Genomic DNA, 20573 nt, shown 5'->3' with positions numbered 1-20573 from the left:
GCTTCCGTCTCGCTCTTTCGTAATTACCACTCTGCGTGGCAATAATTACCGCATTACGGAAATCTCGCAGAGACTCTCAGTCTCTCTCCAATATTTTCTTATACGCATGATTCGATTGCATTTCGTTTGGGGTTCGGCTTTCAGAACGGCTTAGCCAGAGAGCGCCGAAGAGCGGCAGTGAGAGCGCCGCGACATTAAACCACTGGACAAGTAAGCCAGCCTCGACTCAGTCGAAAAAAACCGTTGAATGAGTCAGATGCGGGTCGGATGGTGAGTTCTGAGTGCTCGGGGTTTCGATGTAGATCTCCATGACGATGTTTTTGCCGTTGGCGAGACTGTGACTGTGATTGTGGATGTGACTGTGACTATACGCTGGCTCATTGTGCATTGTGTACAATAAAATCGTAAAAAGTGAAACAAAAATAACAAAAAAGTGAAAAAGAGATGTAGAATATTTGTTACCACCTATGAATACCCAATCCTAAGGATAGTGATATCTGCTTACGAAGTGGGTGCGCGTCGTTATCGCGCGTCTACCTGAGTTCATTTCGCTCAGCATTCACACGCTTCGGATTGTGTTGTGCGCCGAACAGTGGAGTTCACAGAAAAATTGATAATTTACAAAACTCAAATAAAGTTGTGGTAGACAGTAGGAATTTGATGGCGGAGCGTGATCACCATTAATTAACCAAGAAGCATTGTCAATTCTCCTGCTGTCTGCATAAGCACAAATACATCCAGTCCGTTTCTGCTACATGGCGAAATTAAATCAAATCAAAAAAATATTGTATAGGTGCAAGGTAACATTGCAGTCCTGTGTACAAAACAATACACCCACCCTTATCTGTATGTCCTTGTGTGCCTAGCAACAACAACAACAACGCCACCGACAAAAGTAGAATTTCATTTCAATATTAGTAAAGGAGATGGCGAATCGTATCATATTAAAAAGTATCGAAGATACAAAACGGGGAATCCGTTCGGGGAAAGTTTTTTATTTTTAATTGCTTTACGGTACGAACCGAGTAGAGCCGAGTCAAACCGATCCGAGCCAAGGCAAGCCCAAGGAGGGTGTGCGAAAGGAAATTGAATGAAAGGAAAGGAAGGAGCTAAAAAGAGCTCGCCTCTGAAAGGGTGCTAGACTGCTGTTGGATGTTCTCTATGAATTGCTTTCAACGATTTAATGAGCACGTGGTCCACGAGAGTATATGCAAAAATGAGTGCCTCCTCTCTCTCAGGGTCTGCCTCTTTCTGTCTCTGTCACGACGGCTCTCCCCTCTCCGTCTGGCGCTTTGGACATTGAAACTCGGAAAGTACAGGACCAGAAGTTTTCACTTGTGACTCTGCCTGTGCGTGTGTGGAAATATGTGTAGAAAAAAGAGACAACTGTCTCGCTTGCGTTATAAGCAGCCAACTAGGAGTAAAAGTGTTGATATTAAAAATGCAAACACGCAAAAAGTTGGCAAATTAAATCGCAGGGCGTAACGCGCGCGTATACTCTCAACCATACAATCATACACTCACCCACACACATCATCCCACTTGCTCACTCGTTTCGCTCTTTTCCAGGCATACACATGCATATACAATTACCGCTTCGGCAAAAGTATGTGCACATGCAGATGTGCATACATTGTTGTATATGTACATACGTAGATAAATGTATATAAAAGCATAAGAATGAGCTATTTAAATTATTTCGCAGTCATTCGTCCAACCCTGTGTGAATATATGAACATACATGTGTGCAGATGAACAGACTTGCCAAGTTGTCGATAATCCTTTGATCTGCGAATATGAAAGCAAACATATTCACATGCGAGATGCAAAGTGGTACAAATAAGTAATCTACCATTTCCGATCGAATCCTTGCCGAAACCGGAACAACTTCTGTGCTCACAACTGGTAGCTTTAGGTCGATCACCTTTCCTCTGTCACTGGTCACGGCAATTAGACCCGCATACACCAGTGTATACACACATTCGTACACCAGCGTTTGGGCTCTTTCAAGCCATGCTGTTGCCTGCTGTTTTCTCCCTAACATCCTGTCTCGATATCCTTCCATGCCTATTTATTACCTGTCCGTGATGGCATCACACCAACGCAAATCAAAACCGCATCCATGGACTTGGTGTTGCTTGAAAACTGTATTTTGATTATGCATTTTGAAAATAGAGCCAAAATTAAAAGTTTTAAAATCATCTAAGGGGTTCATTAATACCGAATCAAAACTGGAATTTTAAAAACAAGAAGATTTTAACTGAAACAATTAAAAACCCAACAATTTAAACATTTATATTTATCTTAAGCAAGATCTGAAGCAACCTTCGGAAACCCGATGATTATATGTATAGCTGATAAAAAACTAGATATTCCTTAAAATGACTACATTTGGATTTTTGTTCGTATATGATTAAAAATGAGCATATGTCAATTTACATTTTTCGGTCGTTCCTATGGCAGATAATATGATATAGTAGTTTGAGTATACGACTCTCTTGGTGATGCTGAAGAATATATACTTTAAGGGATCGGAAATGTTTTCTTAACTACGTTTCCAACTCTTGATTGAAATTATACCACCCTGTGCAAAAATAAAAATACTATTTTCTCTATTCTTAGTTTTGTAAATGACATTGCTCATTTAAGAATGTGTAATTTATTTCGATTAATTTATACAAGTGTTAGAAGTTAATCTTTCGCTTGTCTATACGTTGTGATGGATGACCTACTATTACCTACTAAACAATTCTCTAGGTTTCGCAGACCAATGAATTAACTCGCCCACGTCTACAAGCCCTCGATTCAAAAGTTCCTATACAATGTAAGCCTAAGAATAAATCATAACATAGTACAAAACTATCGCCGCTAACTTAAAGAAATCAACAACCGAACCAGCTAAAAACCCTTCATACCCGAAGTCCAAACACATATGTCCAAAAAACAGCCAACTGAAATCGACCAAACTTTAAATGCCTTCTTCTGAAGGTCCAACGATCCAGTCAGCTGATAATGGATTCGACGGCTTTTAAGGACTTCAGGTGAGCACATAAGACTGAATTATTTTAAACCTGGAGTTATTTTAAGCCTGTTTTTATTATAAGAATTTTTTAATATTTGAAAAAAAATATTGTCTGATCAATTTTTTTTTAGGACTTTCGATTTTTGGTTAGTTGTTAGTTTTGGCCTCGCTGTATATAGAGTGAAATGTTGTGCGCAATGTTGCAGAATAGCTTTACATTACATTTTTCATTTATTATTGCAAATTTTGAGTAATGGTGAAATATTAGTTATCTCTGGAAAATGCACTTCCCGAATTTATTATATCTAAATTTAACAATGGCGGAAACAACTTTGGGTGCTTAAAAGCGTATTTTTAATAGTATATATATAAATACAGTCGAGTTGAGCCATTATTATCCGTATAAACGAAGAGCTCCAGGCAAGTATAAACAAAATTGTAAGCCTAACCATTTGAAAAAAAATTATATATTTTTTTAAGCCACACTTATTTTAAAACTGAGTATACATACAGTTCGTTCCCAATTAAAAATCACTATAAGGAACACTAATTGGTCATTAGTGCTATACAATTTACAATTTACCAAACCAATGCCTAGAGCGAAACCAAAAATCATAGTAAAGCCTATTTAATAATTGCATTCCAAATTATCTCAAAGCGCAATGAACTTCTTTATAATGTACTTTAAAAATTTTTGATGCATCCAAGAACATGCAAGACCTTATTACCTCCCAAAACAGTTGTAAAACCAATAGGGTATATTTTGACCCCATCACCAATTTTTCAAAGAAATGTTCTTCGTACAGAAAAAACAAAAAAAAAAATAAAAATGTTTTAGGCAATACACCGATTCTTTTGAATATATTTAGTTGTCCAATTCTATTAAATTAAAATGGACAGACTAACATGGCTTGATTTACTTGACAGATTTCAATCTATAATAGATTTTTTATTCCCCAAATTGTTGGCACTGCAGTCTCATTTGGTTTTTTTGGCGATTAAGATTGCTAGCGCTAACGTTATTGACTGTGCTAAACTTAATTCCTAGTAACTAGTGAAATAGGTGTTCGATTTTGAAAGATTTCGGTGTGAACATTTATATATACTGATGGTTAGATAGTGTTATATGGAATGGCTTCTTTGAACATTGCAATACCTCCGTTAAAAATTTACAATTGAAATTATAAACTAGAAGAGAATCAACTTTCGGCAAGCCGGATTTTGTATTCCCTTGCAGCTGTGTAAAGAGAACAATACTTTATTTCCTATCGACTCGGTTAGGAATTTCTTAAATATCGTCTTACAACAAAATAGAAACCTAAACTCGTCAAGCCGAAGTTTATACAATTTTCTATTACAAATATTTAAAATTAAAAAAAATGTGTTTCAAAAAACGTAGTTATGTCGATTTTGGTCATTTGCTATTTGATAAAGAACATTTTTGAAGAGAAATAATAATATTCTTTTGAAATGCAATATATTATCTTTATCTCGTTTTATATTCGTAATATAAAAAATAATAAAGCTTGTCGTTTTCTGTAAAATTGTTATAATTATTTTCGGATATTTCCAATGACAAGAAAGAAATTAAGAAATTCAAATTATAAAATGGTTGGATCTCAAAGCGTATCCGTATATTTTTAAATACTTCGAAGTTATAATTTTTCATTGATTTTCCGATTGTTCTTATGGTATAAATTTGAAACAATTCACCGAATTTTTTGAATTTAAAAAAAAATTTCTTAAAATAAAAAACCACTACATTTTTAAGAATAGGCAAAAAAAATTGTCACAGAATGTAAACCATTGTTACATGAACTCTAAACTTTTGGATATTTCAAATTTCTCAATGAGTATTTTTGATGAGTATTTATTTATTAACTTTGATAATATTAAAATAAAACTTTTGAAGTTATTATTTGTCTACTCACGAGTATAAGATATAAAGTTGAGTATAAGTTAAAATATTAAACTGAGCCTGGTTTATTTTGCATATTCTTAAGTACATATTAAATTCCATGTATGGTTTATATTTACATGTTAAACTATATTAGTGAAATGGTTGTTGACATTGCATACTATGTATTTTGTATTATACTTTTAATACTTCCTTTTTTTAAAGTATAAAAACCGCTCTTTACTTATTAATTGTATTTTACTTATATATTATTATAAATAAAAACAGAACGTATATTTCTTACACACCTAACAGTCAATATCTTGTTACTATTTTGTTTTTAATTATTTTGTTTTTAATTAATACTTACATATTTTAACAATATCAAAGAGTCGAAACAGGGAAGTTAATCTCAAATTGAAAGCTCTTACTTATTCAATTTTGTTTTATGTTTTACTATTTTATAACTCGACCTAACTTCATTGTTTTAAAAGATGTAGTATGTTAACTTCGACCTGGTAATGTTATTATTATGTTTTTGTTTAAAACTATTAAAATTCAAAATGAAGTAGAAATTAATAAAAGTTGACGTACTAATCTATGATACAAATAGAATACAAATCTTGCAAAATTCCTTAAGCGTATTTTAAATGTTCCTTTTAAAATGGTTTTTGTTTTTTATTTTCTATTAAAACACAGCGCCAATTAAAACACAGCGGTACGTTTTATCAAAACACCCTTTGGGCCTTGTTAATTACAAGCAGCCATCTAATTAGCCAATGACGATGGAGCTGCCTGAGTGAGGGAGAATGGGTACACTTGTCGCTTTTGGTTGGAGACTGAGGTTAGTTCAACGAACGATCCGAACTCTACCGAAATAAGCCGAACAGAGAAGAACAAAGCAGGCCAGAGCAGAGCAGAGAACCGAAATCCGTCTAGTAATTAAGCACAGACAAAGGCAATGATGACAACAGTGAAACGAACAGAGAGCTTAATACCCGGCTCTTTCGCTGTTAAATCTCAGACCATGCCGGCGCAGAAACGGTGGTATTACGGGGCAGGAACAGCTGAAACGGAACATAAAGAAGAGTAAAGCAACTGTGCGCGACAACCGCTAAAGCGCGACTTGATTGGTCGGTTGTCGCTTGCTAAAGTCGTCATCATCTCTGCTCTCCTCTCTGCTTCGTTTTATTTCTCCTTCTCGCAGTTTCTTTACTGTTTGTCAATTCTCCTCCACTCGTCCGCACCTGCCGCCCCAATCCTTTGTGGGTGTATTTGGTTCGCTGTTTGTGTTTTCCGTCATGTGTGGGTGGCTGGGTGGATGGTTCACAGAGTAGAGTTAATTGACGCCTTTCGAATCACACCCCATTCGTGTTGTCACTGGCTGGGAATCCGCATACGTGATTCGTTGCCGCCAACAGCGCACCACTACCCACCCACCTACCACTCCCGTTCCCACCCCTCCGACCAGGGGAAAGAAAGCCCATTCGGCTTGGCGAAATGTTAATTACTGGCCAACCAATTAAGCACTAACGATTGAATACCCGAACAGTGCCTCTCGTACGTTCTCGCTCTCTCCCTAGCACTTGCTGTGTTTTGTCTCGCCGCCACTCACACGCGAGAATACTCGAGCTTTGAATTATGTACATATGTACGGTACTGGTACTGGAATTCGTATATGTTCATACATCAATACATACATACATACATATACATAAATTGTGCGCTCGCATGGGAACCAATTAAATGAAAGTTTTGCCTGGTAAATGGGTAAATAAAGTAAAACATAAGCTCAAGCAAAGGATGGGTTTATACTTGGCCCCTACTAATTGCTACTTATATTATGTGCCTCGCACATACACTTGCATTCGGTCATTGTGTGGGTATCTAAACAACCATCATCCCTCAATCAGGACCTCAGTTCCTTCTTTACCCCGAGTGATTGCTTGTCCTCGCCAAGGATAAAGTCAAATTTCAAAGGAAAGACGAAAAAATCGATAATGACGAACAACGAAATTAAAATAAAAAAAATCCTACGGAATCACAATAAACAATAAATGAAAATTTCTACTTTCAAGAGATGTGTGTATGTACACTGTTGTACGTACATATATGTGTGCACATATATTTTGACTGCCCATGTAACATTTACAGACCGTGTCTGTGTGTTGGAGTGAATTTGCCTCTGTGTGGTTTGGTTGAATATGTCGGATATAAATCTGCTTGTGTGCATACAAATGTAAATGAGCTGAATGGGTGAATGGTGGCGATGGCTTGGGTCATATTAGAGGGTCTTTAGTAGACAGTACGGCCACCATATACATATACTTATGTATATAAGAGCGCAATTAAGACATACTTCGCAAAATGATTCAATTCATTCTTTACTTTCCAAATATTATGCATAAGGTAACTTTTCCATTTCAGCATTCCCTTATTTAATATATGAGTTTTTGGTAGGTAGGCCGTTACAAAATTATGCAATTTTTAAACAAAGCATATATAAAAAGTATTTTTTTAGCATAAAACCGTAAATACTTTCTCAAGTGAAGCAGTTAGAAGGTTGGGGTTGCTTATTCCTAAATGAGAAGTGAGTCGAAAAAGTGCAGGAATTAACATAAAAATACTTCAGAGCAGAGAAATTTTAAGACTAAATTGAAAGAGAGAGAGAGAGAGTACGAAAAAAACAACAGAAATGTGTGTTTCTCCTTGGAGTACCACGTTCGCGTAATTGTGTTCTTTATGCTCCATCTCCTTCTGGTACTCCATTTGCCCATAAGCGCCTCAGTCTCGTGTCTCTTTCGCTCGGCCCTGCACCCACACCCACACCTAAACCCTCACCTCACCCACAAGTCCAATTGCTGTGCTTTACTGCGTTGTTATAAGAGTCGACGGCGGCGGCGTCGACGACGACGCAACCCCGTTTAGAGAGGGCCGAAAATATGCAGAAAAGAGACACCATCATCTGCTGAGGCAGACGCTGAGATACTGGCGAAGCAGCGCATTATGTATAAATTATTTATTTACATTTACATTATATTTGGGGTGGGTGGGTGTTGGGGGGTGGTATTTGTTGGTAGTGGGGTGGGCGTAGCGATATTTCTCGAAGAACGAAGACGAACGACGGGTCGCCATGGTGTCTCCTCCTGGAAGCTTCAGCCTTTCCCTCCGACTCCTCTCCACTCGCTGCAAAGCAAGGCCTGCTGCGTGAGTGCGCATACAATTGCAATTACGGCGCAGAGACATAACATAAACCCACACCAGCTCACGAAAAGGGGTACGCAAAACAAGACCCTAACAACAACAACAATGATGAAAATAGAAATTAGCAACAAAGCCGAGCCCGAACCTGATGTCGAGACAAAACCGAAAACGAACACTTTGTTCGGAGAACCTGTTTTAACTTCGCGGCTGTGCTGTTGCGGTGGCGCAAATTTCTCAAATGGCAAAACTGATTTTTGCCAGAGTAGTGATGGTGAGGTTGGGGGAATGGGTAAGACGGCGAAGAGAGTGCCGCCTTTGTTGAAGCTCGGCTCGCACCAGCTCCAGCTCTCTTCTGATGTTCGCAAATATTAATTAAATTAAGAGTTTCTCTCTCGTGTTTTCTCTCTTCTTCTTTCTCCCCTCGTTCCCCAAACCCCTCACTCACAAGGCCAGAACATTACGCTCCGTCGTCTTGTCTAGCATCTCTTTCTATCTCTTTAACGCTTACACACACCTATATGTGGGCGAAGGCCATTTAAATGCGCGTGAGCGAGACAGAGTGCGGTGGCAATGATTTAGTCGTTCTCATTGTTTTTTGCTTGTTTTGGATAAATGAGATGGGATTGGTAGGGGTGGAGAGCTGGTGCTGTGGCTGCTACATTTGCTTGACTTTTCTTTTCTCTCGCGCTTCTGCTCCGCTCCGCTCTCAATTATTCCAGCTCGCTCGTAGGTAACCCTAAACCTAATCCCGAGCACTGTGCGCGTCAATGAATGTGAATGTGGATGGGAGTGTGAACACTCGGTAAAAAATAAGCAAAAGTACTCGCTGAATAGGCGTGGCGTAAAAAATGGACCGATGCAGACTCTGACTTTGATTGCGACTGAGAGTCAAACGAACGACGCGGACCTTGCAATACAAATCTGCATATCACATGTAATTGCCAGCCATTAAAAGTGCTCCCAGCGCATGTGTACAAATACGTGTATACATATGCATGTACATACAAATGTGAGCCTGTTGGCTAAATCTTTGTGCTCGGCTTCTCATATGCAAACATTAAGCATGCAGCACACATGCTCATATGTTCATCTGACACATACACATGTGTGTGTTTGAACGTGTGCCACTCTCTCCCCTTTCCTTTCTCAACCCATCGGAAAACTTTTTGCTCGCCCAGAAAGCGGCATATAAATCGCACTCAGCCAGAGACGGAGTGTGTGTAGCGTGTGAGCTGAGCATTTCGCACACCACTGCGGTCGTCGACTACCGCATAGCATCTTCTGATTGGTCGTTTAAATGTGCGCTGAGTGCTCCCGCGACTCCCCGCAGCCCCACCCCCGCGTCACATCTTGCCTTCTTGCTCTCCCCTTGGCGACTGCATTAATTACGATAACCACATACAAACAGCAGCAGCGTTTCGAGTATTTTAATTGGTCGAGCCGTTTTTGAAGCTGGGCGGAAATCGTGGTAGATAGTCCTTAATCCAGAAATATACATATATTAACAGCTCTCTCTTATTCTAAAAATATAGTATTAAACAAACATCAACAATATAATAAAGGGCAAGAAGATTTCCTCGGTATAAAATAAAACAAGAGAGAACGCTATAGTCGGGTCCCCGACTATCAGATACCCGTTACTCAGGTAATGGGAGTGCGAGGGAGATGGAGATAGAAACTTTGATCACGCATAACTTTTTAACGAATGGTCCGATTTCGAAACTTTCTTCTACATTTCGATAGGTATTGATAAACACAATAAAACTGAATTTTTACTTTTCCGAAATATTTAAATTTTTAAAATCGTATATAAGCGATTGTGGGCGTTAAAGGGGGCGTGGCACCGTTTTGAAACAAACTTGCGCTGCGTAGGAACTCCTAGAATCTGCATGCAAAATGCCAATCTTCTAGCTTTTATAGTTTCCGAGATCTCAGCGTTCATACGGACGGACAGACGGACAGACGGACAGACGGACATGGCTATATCGACTCGGCTAGTGACCCTGATCAAGAATATATATACTTTATAGGGTCGGAAACGCTTCCTTCTAGCTGTTACATACTTTTGCACGAATACAATATACCCTTTTACTCTACGAGTAACGGGTATAAACATTAGTGAATATAGTTTTCTAAATGATATAATAAATAGCAGATATCTCTATTACTAAAAACAATGAAGCTATGTCGATTTTGCGCTGCATTTTGCCATCGTTTCTATTGTTCGTCTGTCTGTCCGTCCGTCCGTTTCTACGCAAACTTGTCCCTCAGTTTTAAACTTTAAAACTTTCCCAAAAGTTGTCTTCCTATTGCAGGTAGTATATAAGTCGGAACAAGCCGGATGGAGCGACTATATCATAAAGCTCCCATAGGAACATTCGGAATAAAATTTTTTTTAAATAACTTTGTTGTTATACCCGTTACTCGTAGAGTAAAAGGCTATATTGTATTCGTGCAAAAGTATAAAAGCATATATATTCTTGTTCAGGATCACTAGCCGAGTCGATCTAGCCATGTCCGTCTGTCCGTCTGTCTGTCTGTCCGTATGAACGCTGAATTCTCGGAAACTATAAAAGCTAGAAGATTGGCATTTTGCATGTAGATTTAAGGAGTTCCTACGCAGCGCAAGTTTGTTTCAAAATGGTGCCACGCCCCTCTGACGCCCACAAGCCACAAGCTGTGGCCACAGTTTTGATAATATTGTGAAAATTTTAATTTATATGTATTTGTTTCGTCAATAAATATCGATTGGCCTAATAAAAGTTTGCCACGCCCACTCTAACGCCCAAAAACCCATTGAACGCTTAAACCTGGCTAGCGCCTACATTTCCGCCTTTCATGGCGCCAACTAACGGATGACTTTGGAACAGCTGGCCGAGGTGCTCAACAGAGTCAACGTTAATTCTCGATAAAGATTTCTATTAAAGGAAATTGCGATGGTTTTCATTTGTCAATACCGAACTATATCCCAAGAACTATGCAAATCAAATCTAGTTAGCCAAATTGGAGGTCTGAGTCAAATAATGGCGTATGTGTGTATGTATGTAAGCATATACATATGTATGTATTTATATTGTACACAGTTGCAATTGCCCGGCAAAGATAACTCCTTTTAAAGAAAGCTATTCGCTATACCCGTTACTCGTGTTGTGCAAACATTTAGACTTTAATATACATAATACTATTTAAAAATGTATGTGTTTATCCAATATAAGTATTTATGTTTAATATTTGCAATTTATTGCACTCAAAAACATACACATAAACACAGCTGCTGGTGCAGGACAAAAGCTGCCTGCGCTAAAGCAGCGCTAGTGCTGATGCTCGTGCTGTAAAGCTGCCAGCACTAAGAGATCGCCGAATTCAAATTAATAATTTGACGTTTTTTCCTGTAATCACTATAATTCACACTACGTTAAAAAAAAACAAAAAAAACACAAGAAGGCATATTTATATTAAGTTGTTAAGCTGAGTAACGGGTATCTAATAGTCGAGGCACTCTCTCTTGTTTTTAATTTTTTTTGTTCTATGGGAATTGTTAATTACGGTTTTAATTAAATTAAATTCGGACATCTGTATCACAAGACTCCCATAAAAAATCAAGAAATTAAAATAAATAGAAAAAAAAATGATTTTGCTGTTTTTCTATTTATCAAAATATTCCTTTGAGATATAGTAATTATCTACTAAATCAGATTTACGCTTGTAGTTTTGTCAAAATCGGAAAACAATCATAAAGCTGCCATAGAAACGATGGCAAAATGCATCACAAAACAGACGTGGCTTCATTGGTTTTAGTAATATAGGCATAGAAAACGAAGTTTGGTCGTTTTGAAATAAATGCGAGGGTGTTTAAACTTCGGCTTGCCGAAGTTTGCTTCCTTTCTTGTTTTTAATTTTGTTGTTAAAAAATTATATTTATTTTTCACAAAAAAAATCAAAAATATGTACAATTTTGCGATTTTTTATATAAAACTTAAAATTATTACGGTCTCAGAGATTTTTTAACTTGTGACCCCAAAATGTCTCTCTTTACCCAAAAAATTTACTTTCGGACTTTTATAAAGGAACACAAACTGTAGTCCTTTCAGTTGAGAACAACTAACGTTGCCTTATGCGCCATAAAGTAGCCATCAATTTGTTTTGTTACAATGATTATGAGTAAACGGGAAAATCATGTTTAATTTTTTGGGCTTAAGAGCAATGTGCTAAAAAGCGAAATTGCATTTAATAGTTTCAATCTGCTAATTATTTGAAAGTTATTTAGTAAATGAAAAAGGAAGGTAGTTTTGGTAAATAAAAATATCACAAGCAGGATAAGGATTAATATGCTTTTATATTTTATTAAATTAAATATAAATAATTTATTTATGTTGTGACGATCGCACCTTTGAATTACAAAATGTAGCTTTTATAAGCGGTGAGATTCAGATACTCAAGCAGGCAAAAGAACGACTAAGTTATTGTTGCTTCTTCAAAAAATTATTTGCTCTACTCTATTAAGTGTTAAAATAAGTTTATTAATATTTTTTGAAACAGTTAGTTCAATTTGGAAAAGTTTCGGTTTGTCGATATTGACCAAATAATACCTAGCATTTTTATACCCTTATAATTTCAGTAATAATTATAATCATCAGGCGACTTTATCATATAGCTCTCATAGGAAGTATCTATAAAAAAATTTAAACAAGAAAGGAAGAAATTTATATACCCTTGCAGTTATTAGAAAACAACTACATTTCGATTTCTATGCCTATATTACTAAAAGCAATGAAGCTATGCCGATTTTGCGCTGCATTTTGCCAACAAAAGAATCAAGATCAAGAATACATTCATAGCAAAATTAACCCTAAATTTTAGAAATTTGCCATAAAACTTTATTTTGTCTAAATCCAAGAAAAGATTTATATTCTCAAGGAATTTTTTTCGTAAAAAAAGAAAACTTTTTGAAATCAAGAAAGTGTTTCTCAAATGTAGAAATTGTCGCCATAAACTAAACTCCCCCTAAATCCAAAAAAAATGTCTATATTTTAGTAAAAATGATACTTGTTTTAGAAATTTTTTTCTTAAAATTAGGAACTCTGCCCTAAAAAATAATTTACCCCAAAAAATAGAAAATTTTATATATAAATATTTTCTTGAATAAAGAAATATTTTCTTAAATATGGAATTAATTTCCTTAAGGGGACCCCCCATTCTCGATTTCAAATTTTGACGATTTTCAATGGCCTGGTAAATGTACATATATTATTTTTTAGGCTTGTAACTTTGCATCCATTTATTTGAAGACTTAAAATAAGAAAACAATTTAACATCATTTTGTTTTGTCATTAAACAAAAGTTTTTCTTTTCGGCGGCGCATGGGATTTCCGATCACTGGAACATCTGAAAACCAAAAATTCCAACGGGACTAGGAAGAGTACATGTATGGCTATGGCATGAACTAGAATTATTAAATTCGCACAAAAATTAACAAAATGGCTCACCTTTGAACATTTTTTTTTTTAAATCGCATTCTATTCAGCCACAAATCAAGTTGAAAAGTAAAGAAGATCTTAACCGATTTGATTTATCCTAGTTCATGGTATAGCTATACATGTACGTATTACAATTTGGAACCGATTGGATTAATAGTTTTTGAGTAACCTCATGCGCCAGTCGTAAAAATACTGTGTCGAAAACCCGTTTTAAGTTTTGAGAAGCTCTCGCCGTCGTCTGACGCTTCCACCATAAATCGGCTATATCTTCAAAAGTTTTTGAAATTTTTTCTTAAGGAACATTCTTGAATAGGTATAGGTTCGAATGAAATAAAAAAAAATCGATTTTTTGAAACCGAACATGGGGCGGCCCCTTAATATAGAAATATTTTTTATAACAGAAAAAATTTTCTACAATATCACATCGAGACCATAAAATTCTTCTAGCCCTGTCCAAGTAGCCTAGGGGCTGGCATGTCCGACCAGAAATCTAAGCACCGCAATTTCAATATGATACCATATAGGGTCGGAAATGTCTCCTTAACTGCGTTTTTATCTTTTATAATAACCTCTGCAAGAGTATGCAAATTAAAAATAATTATTAATAATATTCGTTACTTGTGAATTTTATTATTTAAATTTTAAAAGATTCTTTTTTGGTAGTTTTATTCATATAATACAAAATATTCCTTTTATTTTGTATTATTTCAATTCTCAAATAATCGTTATTAATGTTTTTTGTTCATATTAAACTATTATCGTCTACAAGGTGTCAGAGAGAGTATTACAAGCACAATTATAAACAAATAACCTTTTTCTTAGACTGTACGCAAAAAAAAACAATCTTAAAAAAACATAAATGACCCTGGGAAAGCAAATTTTATATAATTTATTTTACTAAGTTCGGATTCGGAAATGATTCTTCTATGCATTGCAATCTTCTGAATATATTTAAAAAAGCTTCCAAAGTGGTATATAAATCTAAATTCTAATGCAAGCTGTAGGTTAGCAGGCTTTAAAAAACTGATAAAAACGGTTAAACGTAAAATGCTAAATTTACAAATTTAACCTTGCCCTTAAGCAGACAAGTGTGGGACACATTCACTAGGACTCACGTGAGGGAAAGTGCCGAGTCGACAGTTGTGAGTGGGTCAAGATACATGTACATACATACGTATACATTCGAATACATGTGTACCTATTCTTGACCACTGCTTGTTGGCCTGTGTTTGCCTTTGGCTTGTGCTTATGTTTGTGTTTGTGTGTGGATGTGCGTGTGTTTTAGCACCTACTCTCCGTTTCGTTGAGTTAGTGCTGCTTTTATCTTTACGGTCAATAAAGGTTTCGACCGTTCCCCTTCTACTAGTGGTTTTTTGTATACCCTTGCAGAGGGTATTATAATTTGGACCAAAAGTTTCCTACCCTATAAAGTATATATGTACATTCATATATCGATCTAGTTATATTGCAACAGCTGCAAGGGTATATAAATTTCATAAGGCCGAAGTTTTCTTCCTTTCTTATTTTGTTGTGTTCTTGTGTTCCTGTCATTTTCTAAGGCTCTTACATTTCGGAACGAAGTAAGCACACACATATACACAGGAATGCATATAGTTCGGCTTTTTATACCCTTGCAGAGGGTATTATAATTTTGGTCAAAAGTGTGCAACGCAGTGAAGGAGACATCTCCGACCCTATAAAGTATATATATTCTTGATCAAGATCACCTCCTGAGTTAATATAGCCATGTCCGTCTGTCCGTCTGTATGTTTCTACGCAAAGTAGTCTCTCAGTTTTAAAGCTATCGAGTTGAAACTTTGCACACAGCCTTCTTTCCTTTGCACGCAGTATATACATATGTGTTTTTAAAGATAGGAAGTTGGGATTTTTTATGGGTTTTATATTTTGCCAATCAATCCGACCTACAAAATCTCTTAAGGATCGGCGTATACAAATTAAACAAGAGAGAACGCTATAGTCGAGTGCCTCGACTATTAGATACCCGTTACTCAGCTAAACAACTTAATATAAATATGCCTTCTTGTAATAAATTGACTAGAAATATTAAACATACATACTTATATTGGCTAAACACATACATTCTTAAATAGTATTATGTATATTAAAGTCTAAATGTTTGCACAACACGAGTAACGGGTATAGCGAATAGCTTTTTTGAAAGGAGTTATCTTTGCCGGGCAATTGCAACTGTGTACAATGTAAATACATACATATGTATTTGCTTACATAAATACACACATACGCCATTGTTTGACTCAGACCGCCAATTTGGCTAACTTGATTTGATTTGCATAGTTCTTGGGATATAGTTCGGTATTGACAAATGAAAACAAATGAAATTAGCGTTGACTCTGTTGAACACCTTGGTCAGCTGTTCCAAAGTCATCCGTTAGATGGCGCCATAAAAGGCGGAAATGTAGGCGCTAGCCAGGCTAAAGCGTTTAATGGGTTTTTGGGCGTCAGAGTGGGCGTGGCAAACTTTTATTAGGCCAATCGATATTTATTGACGAAACAAATACATATCAATTAAAATTTTCATAATAGCATCAAAACTGTGGCCACAGCTTATGGCTTATGGGCGTCAGAGGGGGCGTGGCACCATTTTGAAACAAACTTGCGCTGCGTAGGAACTCCTCAAATCTACAAGCAAAATGCCAATCTTCTAGCTTTTATAGTTTCCGAGATCTCAGCGTTCATACGGACAGACAGACGGACATGGCTAGTTCGACTCGGCTAGTGATCCTGAACAAGAATATATATACGGAATATATATCGGAAACGCTTCCTTCTACCTGTTACATACTTTTGCACGAATACAATATACCCTTTTACTCTACGAGTCACGGGTATAAAAATATAAATCTGAAATAATAGTTATTAAAGAATTTTATCATGTCAATTCGCGACTAATCGTTATTGAACATACATACATATATAAGATTTGTATTATTTCACATGACAAATTTGCTATTTTTATTCAGGTAAATAAGAAATATTTGTTCTTTCGAGATTTTTATTATTATTGAAATAATAATATAATCATATAATCGTTACTTGCCATTTGTATTTACATAAAACATTATTATTGGATAGTATTTCACAAATATCATAAGTATAAGTTTAAACATAACCAACTTTTTCTTCAGACGAATGTGGATATGAGTGAATTTACGTGTAAACGGCATCGCAAAGGCACTTGATCATTTATAAAGGATAATTGTGTTAGGTATTAAAACTCTTAAAGCCAATCCTACCATCGGAACTTAATACATAAAAAATAAAACGTCAAATCAAAAAAGAAACAAAAGAACTACTTATATTTAATAGTATGATTTCTCAACAAATTTACCCTTAAAACATACTAATTAGCCTGCCTCTTTTACTTCGTTGTTTAAATCAAAACAACCATTACTGTTTAAACGGGAAGTAAGCAAAGAGTAGTGGAGTTGTCACTGGTTGGCCAAAGAAAGACTTTAGTCTCCCCTGAAGGACTTCCCATCCAATGAATCGGTCATTTCCCGTGATTAAAATAAATTATTTTAGCGTTCTCATTAAATTGGCAATAAAACAAGAAAGAAATCTGCATTTGGTAACAGTTTTCCCTATCGCCAGCCAACTAATTCCATGTGCGATTACAGGAACCCTAGTTTATTTTTATAACCTTGCAGAGCATATTATAATTTCAGTCAAATGTTTGCAACGCAGTGAACGAGACATTTCCGACACTATAAAGTTATTCTTGATCAGCATCACCAGGAGAGTCGATCTAGCCATATCCGTCTGTCCGTCCGTCTGTCCGTTTCTACGGAAACTAGTCCCTCAGTTTTAAAGCTATCTGCTTGAAACTTTCCCAAAAGTTGTCTTTCTATAGCAGGTAGGGTTGTCGAAAATTTTAAAAATATAGTATCAATTATATTTTTTTTATCAAAAAAAAAAATGATAATATTTAAAATATCACATTAAAATGTCGATATATTTGATATATTTTATATTTTTTGTGTTAAATGAAAAAATTGACCGCCGAATATAAAAAGACAATAAGTTTCTTTTTAAAAACAATAGTATTTTGTTATACATATTTTATGACCAGTATGCAGGGATTAGGGATTTTAATAACACCCTTTGCGTTATGTGTGCGTCAGACATCCTGCTTCTTGAGTTGCACACAACACATTTAATGGAGGACGCCGTTTTTTATATCCGTATAGTATATACACTCAATTTTTTATTTCGCGCCTGAATTCTTTCACTCGATGTCGCTTTGGAATTCAGAGTGACCAAAGACAAAAATATCAAAAATATCGGAATTCCGATATTTGGGCAAAAAAAAATTCGATATAAATATATCATTTTTAGGAAAAAATATCGATTTATTGATTGATATATTATCAACAACCCTAATTGCAGGTAGTATATAAGTCAGAACGCCGGATCGGGCGATTATATCACATAGCTCCCATAGGAACAATCGGAAAAAAATTTTAAAAAATGATAACTTTGTTGCTTTTAATTTTTTTTGTTCTTTAAGTAATATTTAAATATTACGGTTTTAATTAAATTACAATGGGAGCTATAGGACTCCCAAACTTCCGAAAGAAAGTTTAGCAAATAATGTTATTACGAAAAATTAACAACTGCTGTGGTTTATTTATTGGTGAGTAAATTACAAAATACAAAAAAAAATTCAACAATACAAATTTGGATGTCAAATATTGGAATTTTTGTAATCGATTTAATATGTCGCTGTCGACAAAATCGCGGCTCCTACGAGATTTAAACAAATACATAAGTTGGGGGCGCCATCTGTCGATCTGCCAACACCACAAGTTGAGAGCGATCGGCATTAAAGCTTATTTAAAATCTATTTGGCACTGGCTGCCAAATGAAATATTGAAATTTTCAAAACATTGTTTTGAAAATATTTGCTTACATCTCACCCACTTTCTTGCCCATTGTTTTTAAACCATTATGGGTTTTGCGTAAACCTTGATGTTTAGTGACATTTCACAAACATGTTATTATAAAATTTCATGTCCAGGCAGCGTTAGCTGCTATAAACTGAGAAAATTGCCGTTACTATGGCTTATTAGGCATTAATTCAAATTAATGTTAAATTAACCTTTGTATTTTTCAACCGGGCCTCAAAAGCTCAAATTTTCATATTTTCACTTTCGTTGCCTTTTCTTATGAACCTATTCATTTTTGTAAGGGTTGGTGTGCACACCATTTTGTTATAGCGATACCTTTCGATTGATGTATTACTCATTATGGTCAGACCATCACAGCAGATTTTCAATTCTGCGGCTATATGTATATAGTAGTCACCTATGCACACTCTTCTGCGCATCGTCACTACATATACTGCCGTTCATGGTGATAACTCCGTTTTTCAAAAATGCAGTGATTAATTTATAAAATAATAATAATAATAAATTAGTGGTGTATCAATAGTGGCTAGATCGACTCGGCTATTGATCCTGATCAAGAATATATATACTTTATGTTACAAGCTTTATAACGAATTATATATACCCTCTACGAATAACAGGTATAAATAATGAAGTAATCCGTAGAGAAGCCATATAAACTCTCTGACGGACAAGCCCTATTTTGTTGAAATTAAAATTTTCAACGAAGTTTGTATTTTAATGTGCCCCTAATTACGGTTGCCGTATAATTATTAAAGAAATTATTATTAAATTGGCGAATCATTATCATTCTCTTCTTCACCTTATATCACATACACAAACCCTAAACAAACGTGGAAGAAAGGGCGCGGATAAATTATGTGTTTTTATACGTGAATGTCTCAGGAAAAATTTTGAGAAGTAGTCAAGTAGCTCGAGTCCAAACATTTTAATTCACGCACGAATTTTTAAAGTGCTGCATAGGGTGGTCACTATTTGGTTATTGAATTGAAAGTACTTCATGATAATCGAAACGAAAAAATGCAAGAATGCAGCGTGCATTTGTAAATTATCTAAATTCTTCTTTATTTGTATACCCTTGCAGAGGATATTATAATTTTCACTAGGACAGTCAATCTTGCCATGCCCGTCCGGTATAAAAAATATAGTTAAATAAAAATTAATAATGGCAAAATTAATCTATTTAAAATAGTCCCTCAGTTTTAAAGCTATTTGCTTGAACCTTCCCAAAAGTTGTCTTTCTAATGCAGGTAGTAGAACGAGCCGGATCGGGGATTTGGTAATGTTTAAATATTATGGAATTACGTTTTAAATCAATTAAAATCGGACAACAATATCATATAGCTGCAATAGAAACGATGGCAAATGTAGCGCAAAATCGACATAGCTTCATTGTTTTTAGTAATATAGGCATAGAAATCGAAATGTAGTCGCTTTGTAATAACTGCAAGGGTATATAAACTTCGGCTTGCCGAATTTGTTTGTATAGAGCACAAGGTTTTAAAAGAGGCCGTTTAGAACCGACAACAAAGTAGTCGCTCTAAAATAAAATAAGTTTTGTCGCAAAACTTAATATTATAAATTTGATATGTTGATGATGATGGAGCGACACAACGTCACAAGTTTCTTACCCCGTTGAATGAATAATCAAGAAAAAAGTACGTGTCTCTGCGTTGAAAACTTTTGGCTAATAATCTCTAAGAAAAATTGACTGCGCTTATACAAGTTTGAATAAAACTTCGACCACTCACTAAAAATATACGGTAATTAATACAATTTTTACAACCCATTTTGTTATTGTTAACGAAATTTAAGAGGTCCACCCTAATTAATATGACCAATCTCCCTTAGCAATAATCTCTTTTAATTATGAGTAAGAACCGTCTCGACAACTTCCGCTGCGTTTACACCACTTCCATTGTTTCCATTGCTTTCGGGTCTTCTTCGACTGGTTTAAATCGGCGGCGATCACAAAAACCAAGTTTACACAAGATTATGGCGAAGAAAAAACCCTAAATAGTAGT

At 35.7% G+C, this 20573-nt stretch overlaps 1 protein-coding gene across 4 annotated transcripts in view; it reads left to right on the top strand.

The window, feature by feature from the left end:
- The first annotated feature begins 217 nt into the window (after window positions 1-217).
- The window catches only part of LOC108039193 (zinc finger protein 2), a 68063-nt gene continuing 47707 nt past the window's right edge, over window positions 218-20573 (top strand). For 3 of the 4 annotated variants that reach the window (XM_044460628.1, XM_044460626.1, XM_044460629.1), the window contains exons 1-2: window positions 218-270; window positions 2758-3041. The gene's annotated coding sequence lies outside the window, so the exon portion shown is untranslated. The remainder of the gene's footprint in view (window positions 271-2757; window positions 3042-20573) is intronic. The other variant, XM_044460627.1, reaches the window with a different exon arrangement.

This window comes from Drosophila rhopaloa, unplaced genomic scaffold (assembly GCF_018152115.1).
Source record: "Drosophila rhopaloa isolate 14029-0021.01 unplaced genomic scaffold, ASM1815211v1 contig_203, whole genome shotgun sequence".
Taxonomy (NCBI): Eukaryota; Metazoa; Arthropoda; class Insecta; order Diptera; family Drosophilidae; genus Drosophila; species Drosophila rhopaloa.
This window is presented reverse-complemented; position numbering and strand designations above follow the sequence as displayed.